This window comes from Phyllobates terribilis, unplaced genomic scaffold (assembly GCF_046119375.1).
Source record: "Phyllobates terribilis strain yellow unplaced genomic scaffold, ASM4611937v1 Scaffold_8__6_contigs__length_399053987, whole genome shotgun sequence".
Taxonomy (NCBI): Eukaryota; Metazoa; Chordata; class Amphibia; order Anura; family Dendrobatidae; genus Phyllobates; species Phyllobates terribilis.
In genome coordinates, this window is record NW_027362768.1 from 295,292,974 (window position 1) to 295,300,740 (window position 7,767).

The following is a 7,767-nucleotide window of genomic DNA, read 5'->3' on the forward strand; positions in this document are numbered from 1 at the left end:
AGCAGAGTATAAATATTCTTAGAAATACATTGTATATATAACAATATATTTTTATGTTGCCTGTATCCTGAGGTGAAGAAAACTTTTTTTTGTTCCTATATAAGTATTAAAATTAATTAGCAAATACAAAAAAAAAATTCTGCGACTCATCCCAGGTCTTGTGCTCACAACCTTTACATTACAGATAAGGGGCTTTAAGCTGCTGAACCACAAGTTCTAATGATGTCACTGATCTGTATTGCAGGCTCGGCCTTCAGGCAGATGATACTGATTGAAATACACTGCTGTGTACAATGGACGGTATGTATTTTTATTCTACAGGGAGAATAAGAGATTTTTTTCATCCTATAAAATTGTTAAAAAATAATGAAAAACACATGATAATGAAAGACATATTGTCATTTTAATGCATATTTTTTAAAATAATGAGCATCACAAATCAGCACATAACACGGACATATTTGATGTCCCTGTAATCGTAACGACCCTCACAACACAGTGATCAGATTATTTACGGGATCAGTAAATGACGTAAAAAATTGGCGTGATTGATTTTTTTTTCTCTATTAAACCCATAAAAAATATAATAAAACTGTAATGCTGAGGCCGTGTTCATAAGTAGCGTAAATGCTGCGTTCTTTCTGCTGCTTTTTGTCTGTAGGTGTTCGCACCACACAACGCAGTAACAATCTTCTCTGATTATTGTGTGTTTGCTGCTTTTCTTCTATGCGTTTTCCCTCTTATTTGATGCGATTACGGTACAGATATGAAGCAGAGTTTTTAACGCTTTTTAATAGTACAGAAAAGTTTTGATTCTACACTTAAAAATACAGCGGCATTTTTTTCTTCGTTCTTTATTTTTTTTTCAGAAGGAGATTATAGAGAAAAAATGCTCCAAAACCGCAGAGTTCAGCAGCTTCTTCAGACCACAGAGCGGAGATTTCATGGAATCATGTCCACTTTGCTTTAAAATTTAGACCGTGTTCACTTGTAGAGTAAATGCTGCTTTTTTTGCATACAAATTTTGCTGTGTTTAACTGTCCAAGCAAAGTGGATGTGATTTCATGAGAACAGCGCCCGCTCTTAGAATTCAAACAGTATTTTACATTATTTAGAAGTTAGTATTTCTCTATATTCCTGTCTCTCCACCTGTTTTACAGGCGTTCTTCCTTCCCCTTTTCTTTCCTTGCCTTTCCCGTTCCTTTTCTTCCCCCCTATTAAATGTTTTATATATAAGGTATCGTATATGTGTATCATAACCCCTTTCCTTTGCCTATCCTGTACATATCAATCTTTTTCATTTTCCTTCTATCCCTTTAATTTTTTCTTTTCCCTTTTTCCCATTTTCCTTAACCCCTTTACAACCCAAGGTGGTTTGCATATTAATGACCGGGCCAATTTTTACAATTCTGACCACTGTCACTTTATGAAGTAATTACTCTGGAACGCTTCAACGGATCCCCCTGATTCTGAGAATGTTTTTTCGTGACATATTGTACTTCATGATAGTGGTAAAATTTCTTTGATATCACTTGCGTTTATTTGTGAAAAAATTGAAATTTGGTGAAAATTTCAAAAATTTTGCAATTTTCAACATTTGAATTTTTATGCCCTTAAATCAGAGAGATATGTCACACAAAATAGTTAATAAATAACATTTTCCACATGTCTACTTTACATCAGCACAATTTTGGAACTATCATTTTTTTTTATTAGGGAGCTATAAGGGTTAAAAGTTGACCAGCGATTTCTCATTTTTCCAACAAAATTTACAAAACATTTTTTTAGGGACCACATCACATTTGAAGTCACTTTGAGGGGTCTTTATGACAGAAAATACCCAAAAGTGACACCATTCTAAAAACTGCACCCCTCAAGGTGCTCAAAACCACATTCAAGAAGTTTATTAACCCTTCAGGTGCTTCACAGGAATTTTTGGAATGTGGAAGAAAATAATTAACATTTAACTTTTTTCACAAAAATGTTACTTTAGGCCCATTTTTTTTATTTTTGCAGGGGTAACAGGAAAAATTGGACCCCAAAATTTGTTGTGCAATTTCCCCTGAGCATGCAGATACCCCATATGTGGGGGAAAACCACTGTTTGGGCGCATGGCAGGGCTCGGAAGGGAAGGAGCACCATTTGACTTTTTGAATGTAAAATTTGCTTGAATAATTAGCGGATGCCATGTTGCGTTTGGGGAGCCCCTCATGTGCCTAAACAGTGGAAACCCCCCACAAATGACAGCATCTTGGAAACATGACCCCTCAGGGAACTTATCTAGATGTGTGGTGAGCACCTTGAACCCCCAGGGGCTTCACAGAAGTTTATAACATTGAGCCGTAAAAATAAAATTTTCACATTTTTCCCACAAAAATGTTTTTCAGCCCCCAATTTTGCATTTTCATAAGGGTAACAGGAGAAATTGCACCAAACAGTTTGTTATGCAATTTCTCCTGAGTTAGCAGATACCCCATATATGGAGGAAAACCATGGTTTGGGCGCACGGCAGGGTTCGTAAGGGAAGGAGCGCCATTTGACTTTTTGATTGTAAAATTTGCTTGAATAATTAGCGGACGCCATGTTGCATTTGGAGAGCCCCTGATGTGCCTAAACAGTGGAAACCCCCCACAAGTGACACCATTTTGGAAACTAGACCCCTCAGGGAACTTATCTAGATGTGTGGTGAGCACCCTGAACCCCCAAGTGCTTTACAGAAGTTTATAACATGGAGCCGTGAAAATAAAAAAAAATAACTTTTTCCACAAAAATGTTTTAGCCCCAATTTTTTTATTTTCACAAGGATAAGAGGTAAAAATGAACCCCAAAAACTGTTCTGCAATTTCTCCTGAGTACGCCAATACCCCATATGTGGGGAAAATACAGTGTTTGGGCACACGGCAGAGTTCAGAAGGGAAGGAGCACTGTGTGACTTTTTGAACGCAAAATTGGCTGGAATCGAGAGAAGACGCCATGTTGCGTTTGGAGAGCCCCTGATATGCCTAAATAGTGGAAACCCCCCACAAGTGACCCCATTTTGGAAACTACACCCCTCACAAATTTTATCAAGGGGTATAGTGAACATTTTGAACGCAGAGGTACGACACAGAATTTGATACCATTAGGTCATCATATTGAATAAGTTGTCATTAGTCTTGAGCGCAAGTGCTCGCTTCTTGAGTTTGCATCGGGTACTCAGGTATGCACCATGTATCACGGGTGCTCGAGTGACATGCTCGAGTCCCCGCTCCCCATGTTTCACGGTTATTAGACTCCCAAAAAAAACATGCGAGGATCGCTCGTACATGGCAGGCAATCCCCGCAAGGTTTTTTTGGCCGCGAAGCATATGGGGTGGAGACTCAAGCATGTCACTCGAACACCCACGATACTCAGTGCATACCCGCCACCCGATGCAAACTCAAGTAGCGAGCACTTGCACTCAACACTGGTCGCCATATCGTCATCTTTTTTTTTTACTTTTGAAAAAAAAAAATCCCAACCCTAACCCTAGCCCAACCCCAACCTTAGCCCAACCTTAACCCCAAACCTAACCCTAGCCCAACCCTAACCCTAGCACATCCCTAGCCCAACCCTAACCCCAACCCTAACCCTAGCACAACCCTAGCTCAACCCTAACCCTAGCTAAACCCTAACCCCAACCCTAACCCTAGCACAACCCTAACCCAAGAGTTTATTTTTTACGCCGTTCCTCTTGCGATATAAGTGATTAGACGACTTTATTCTTCGGGTCGGTGCGATTACAGTGATACCAGAATCATATCAGGTTTTTATGATTGACAGCTGACACACGCTAAAAGACGCTTTTTTTGCAAAGACTAGTTTTTACATCGCCATATTTTGAGAGCTATAATTTTTCCATATTTTGGCCGACAGTGTCAGGTGACGGCTTGTTTTTTGTGGGACGAGTTGACGTTTTTATTAGTGACATTTTCAGGCACGTGACTTTTTTTGCTCTCTTTCTATTCCGATTTTTGGGAGGCAGAATAAACAAAAAACAACAATTCAGGACTTTTTTTTTTTTTTTAAATTTATGCTGTTTCGCGTGTGGTAAAATTGATAAGGCAGCTTTATTCTTCGGGTCAGTACATTTACAGCGGTACCACATTTATATAGTTTTTCTATGTTTTGGTGCTTTTACACAATAAAAGCTATTTTATAGAAAAAAATATTTTTTTGCTTCTCTTTATTTTGAGAGCTATAACTTTTTTATTTTTCGGCTGATGGAGCTGTATGGCGGCTTGTTTTTTGCGGGACAAGATGATGTTTTCAGCTGTACCATCTTTATTTATATTCGTCTTTTTGATCACGTGTTATTCCATTTTTTGTTTGGTGGTATGATGATAAAGCATAGTTTTTTTGCTTCGTTTTTTATTTATTCTTATTTTATTTATTTTTTTTACCGTGTTCACTGAAGGGGCTAACTAGTGGGACAGTTTTATAGGTCAGGTCGTTCCGGATGCGGCGATACAAATATGTGTACTTTTATTGTTTTTTGTTTTATTTTCATAATAATATTTCTTCATGGGTACATTACATTTTTATTTTTGGTGGATTATTTTTTTTTATATTTTTACAATTGTTTTTTTCACTTTCTAACACTTTTTTTTTACTTTTATTCTTTGTCCCACTATGGGACTTTCTCTTTTTTTTTTTCTGATCGCCTGTATAGCACAGGAATGCAGCACCATCCCTCGACTATACATGCTGTCAGCGCTGCAGATGCAGAAGATACTTTGGTCATGCACTGCGCTTGACCAAAATATCTTCCTGCCGTCTGGTGACCCGGATGTTGTCATGACGACATTGGGTGACATCGCTGGATGCTGGCAGGAGAGGTGAGTATCCCGATCACCTCTCCTTGCCCCCGCAATGCTGCGATCGACTTCGATCACAGCATTGCGGGGGTTAATGTGCCAGGAGTGGTGCGGGACCGCTCCCAGCATATAGCACTGGGTGTCAGCTATGACAATCAGGCTGTGTGGGCGCGATCGCAAAGACGTGCTAATACGTAACAGGCTCTTAAGTCCAGTTCGCAGATACGTATTAGTACGTCTTGGGCTTTAAAGGGGTTAATAAAATATATTTTTCCTTCCCCCTTCTCATCCTTAACCCTTTCCACCCTTTATTTTACCTATATCTTTCATCTCTTTACATTTGACTTTTTTTTCCTTTTATTTTGTTCTTGTTTGCTTCTTTATTACTGTGTATATATAATATGTCTCTTCCCTTTTTCTTTACCCCATTTATGTAAAAAAGTCCTTAATAAAAACTACTTTAACAAAAAAAGGCATCCGCTGTGTGGTTTTGGTGCTTTTATTTCTCTAGATGATTCTATGTGGAGCACATAAAAAACGCCTGTAAAAAAACGCAGATAAGTTTTTAAGTGCAGAATGAAAGCTTTTCTGTACTATAAAAAACAGAATAAAAACGCGGCTTCACATCTGCACCAAAAACGGATTAGATAAGTGGGGAAAAGATTGTTATTGCGGAGTTTGGTGCGGACATCTGCTGAAAACAAATATCACAATATTTCTGCAACGTGTGCACACGGCCTTACAGACACAAAAAAAGCCGGATGTCGTATAGTGAAGCTACATAAAGATGAGAAAGTTCTGGCGGCTCCGACTGTGAATGAATGAACAAAAAATAATCCATAGGTCCCAACTAGAGATGAGCAGGTCGCACAGATGACGTTGCGCTGCCCTGAGTGATCAAAAGCCGCCGGGGACGCCGGATGGTTAGAGATTCACGGCCTCCTGTCCAGCCGCCAGGTACCACTGATCTGGACACTGGACTGGAGAGCCGTGAATCCATCCACTCATCTCAAGTCCCAACAGTCCTGGATACAGCGGACAGTCCTGATTTTGGGTCTCCGCCCTGCAGTCTCGGGCGTCTGCTGAATTTCCCTCACTACCACCGCCCCTCTGACAACTCCTACTGCCAGGGGAGAAAGAAAAGGTAAATGGGCGTGGATTGGGGTGAGGCCAAAATTCGCTATGAGCGCCTCATGATCAATCCCTCTTTCCGTTGTTCAGAAGTTGGGAGATATGTTAAAGGCATTGTCCAGTCAAAACCCATAAGTCTGCAGTTACTCTGTGTGACTGCAGACTTATGAATCCCCCAGAGCTCGCACTGTGCGCTGTGGGCATTTGCCCCGTTTCAGACCCGGGACCGGAGGGTACGTATGAGTTATACATATCCTGGCCTGGTGTGTGCGGTGTCGCTCCATACACTAGTATGTACCACACCCCGTGTAGTGACGAGGCCGTCTAGTGGGCACGGCCTCTCTACATACAAGTGTATGGAAGCGAGGCCGCGGCCACTGGCAGGGAGTATTACGAGTTTGAGAAATGGAGCGCAGCACCCAAATATTATGATCTGGTGCTCAACCCGACATATACAAAAAAAATTACCAAGGACACAACAACAACAAAGATGTATGTAAAGATAGGGATCATCAATAAGGTAAAAAATATGTTTGCGTAATTTTATTCATATAGACTGAACAAACAATCAAAAGTTAAAAACAATTAAAAAGCATAACGCTTTAGCGTTATATCAAGCCACAACATAATATTGTTCAGCCAATCCTCCAATAAATGTCACCAGTAAATACAACTATATATCCATATAAAACACATCCCATAAATATTAGAACTCAAAAATCACATAATATAACGTGATCCTCACAAATTATATAAATATAATATGCTGTTGGCACAATTCCCAAAAATAGCCTGAAGAACAATATTATATTGTGGCTTGATATAATGCTAAAGCGTTATGCTTTTTAATTTTTTTTAACTTTTGATTGTTCAGTCAATATTAATAAAATTCCGCAAATATATTTTTTACTTTATTGGTGATCCCGGTCTTTACATACATCTTTGTTCTTGTTGTGTCCTTGGCAGGGAGTATTATTAACGCATACATAACCTCCGATCCTGGTGTAACAGGCCACAGTATACTCCATCCAGATTAAACCCGGGTATAGTTTGGTCCAGGTCAGAGTATACCCTGGGGAATAAACTGTCCTAGGCCAAACTATACCTGGGGGTATAAAATAGCCTAGGCCAAACTATACCCCCCAGGCTACAATATACCTCCCAGGGGATAAACTGTCCTAGGCCAAACTATACCTGGGGGTATAAAATAGCCTAGGCCGAACTATACCCCCCAGGCTACAATATACCTCTCAGGGGATCAACTGTCCTAGGCCAAACTATACCTGGGGGTATAAAATAGCCTAGGCCTAACTATACCCCCAGGCTACAATATACCTCTCAGGGGATAAACTGTCCTAGCCCAAACTATACCTGGGGGTATAAAATAGCCTAGGCCAAACTATACCCCCCAGGCTACAATATACCTCCCAGGGGATAAACTGTCCTAGACCAAACTATACCTGGGGGTATAAAATAGCCTAGGCCAAACTATACCCCCCAGGCTACAATATACCCCCCAGGGGATAAACTGTCCTAGGCCAAACTATACCGGGGGGTATAAAATAGCCTAGGCCAAACTATAATCCCTCCAGAATATACCCCTCTATTTTATGAGCCCTTGTAAATGAGATTTTAGGTGCCATTTTTTAATCACTTAATACTGACTTCCATGTAGGTATTTGTGTTGTTAATCACATGATGAAGATTGATCTTACAATACAATGTGACTGAGAAGTCTATCATCTGAGATGTGTCCTGTTGGTTGTAGTGACTCAGATGTTAGAGTTCCTCCTCTATGTG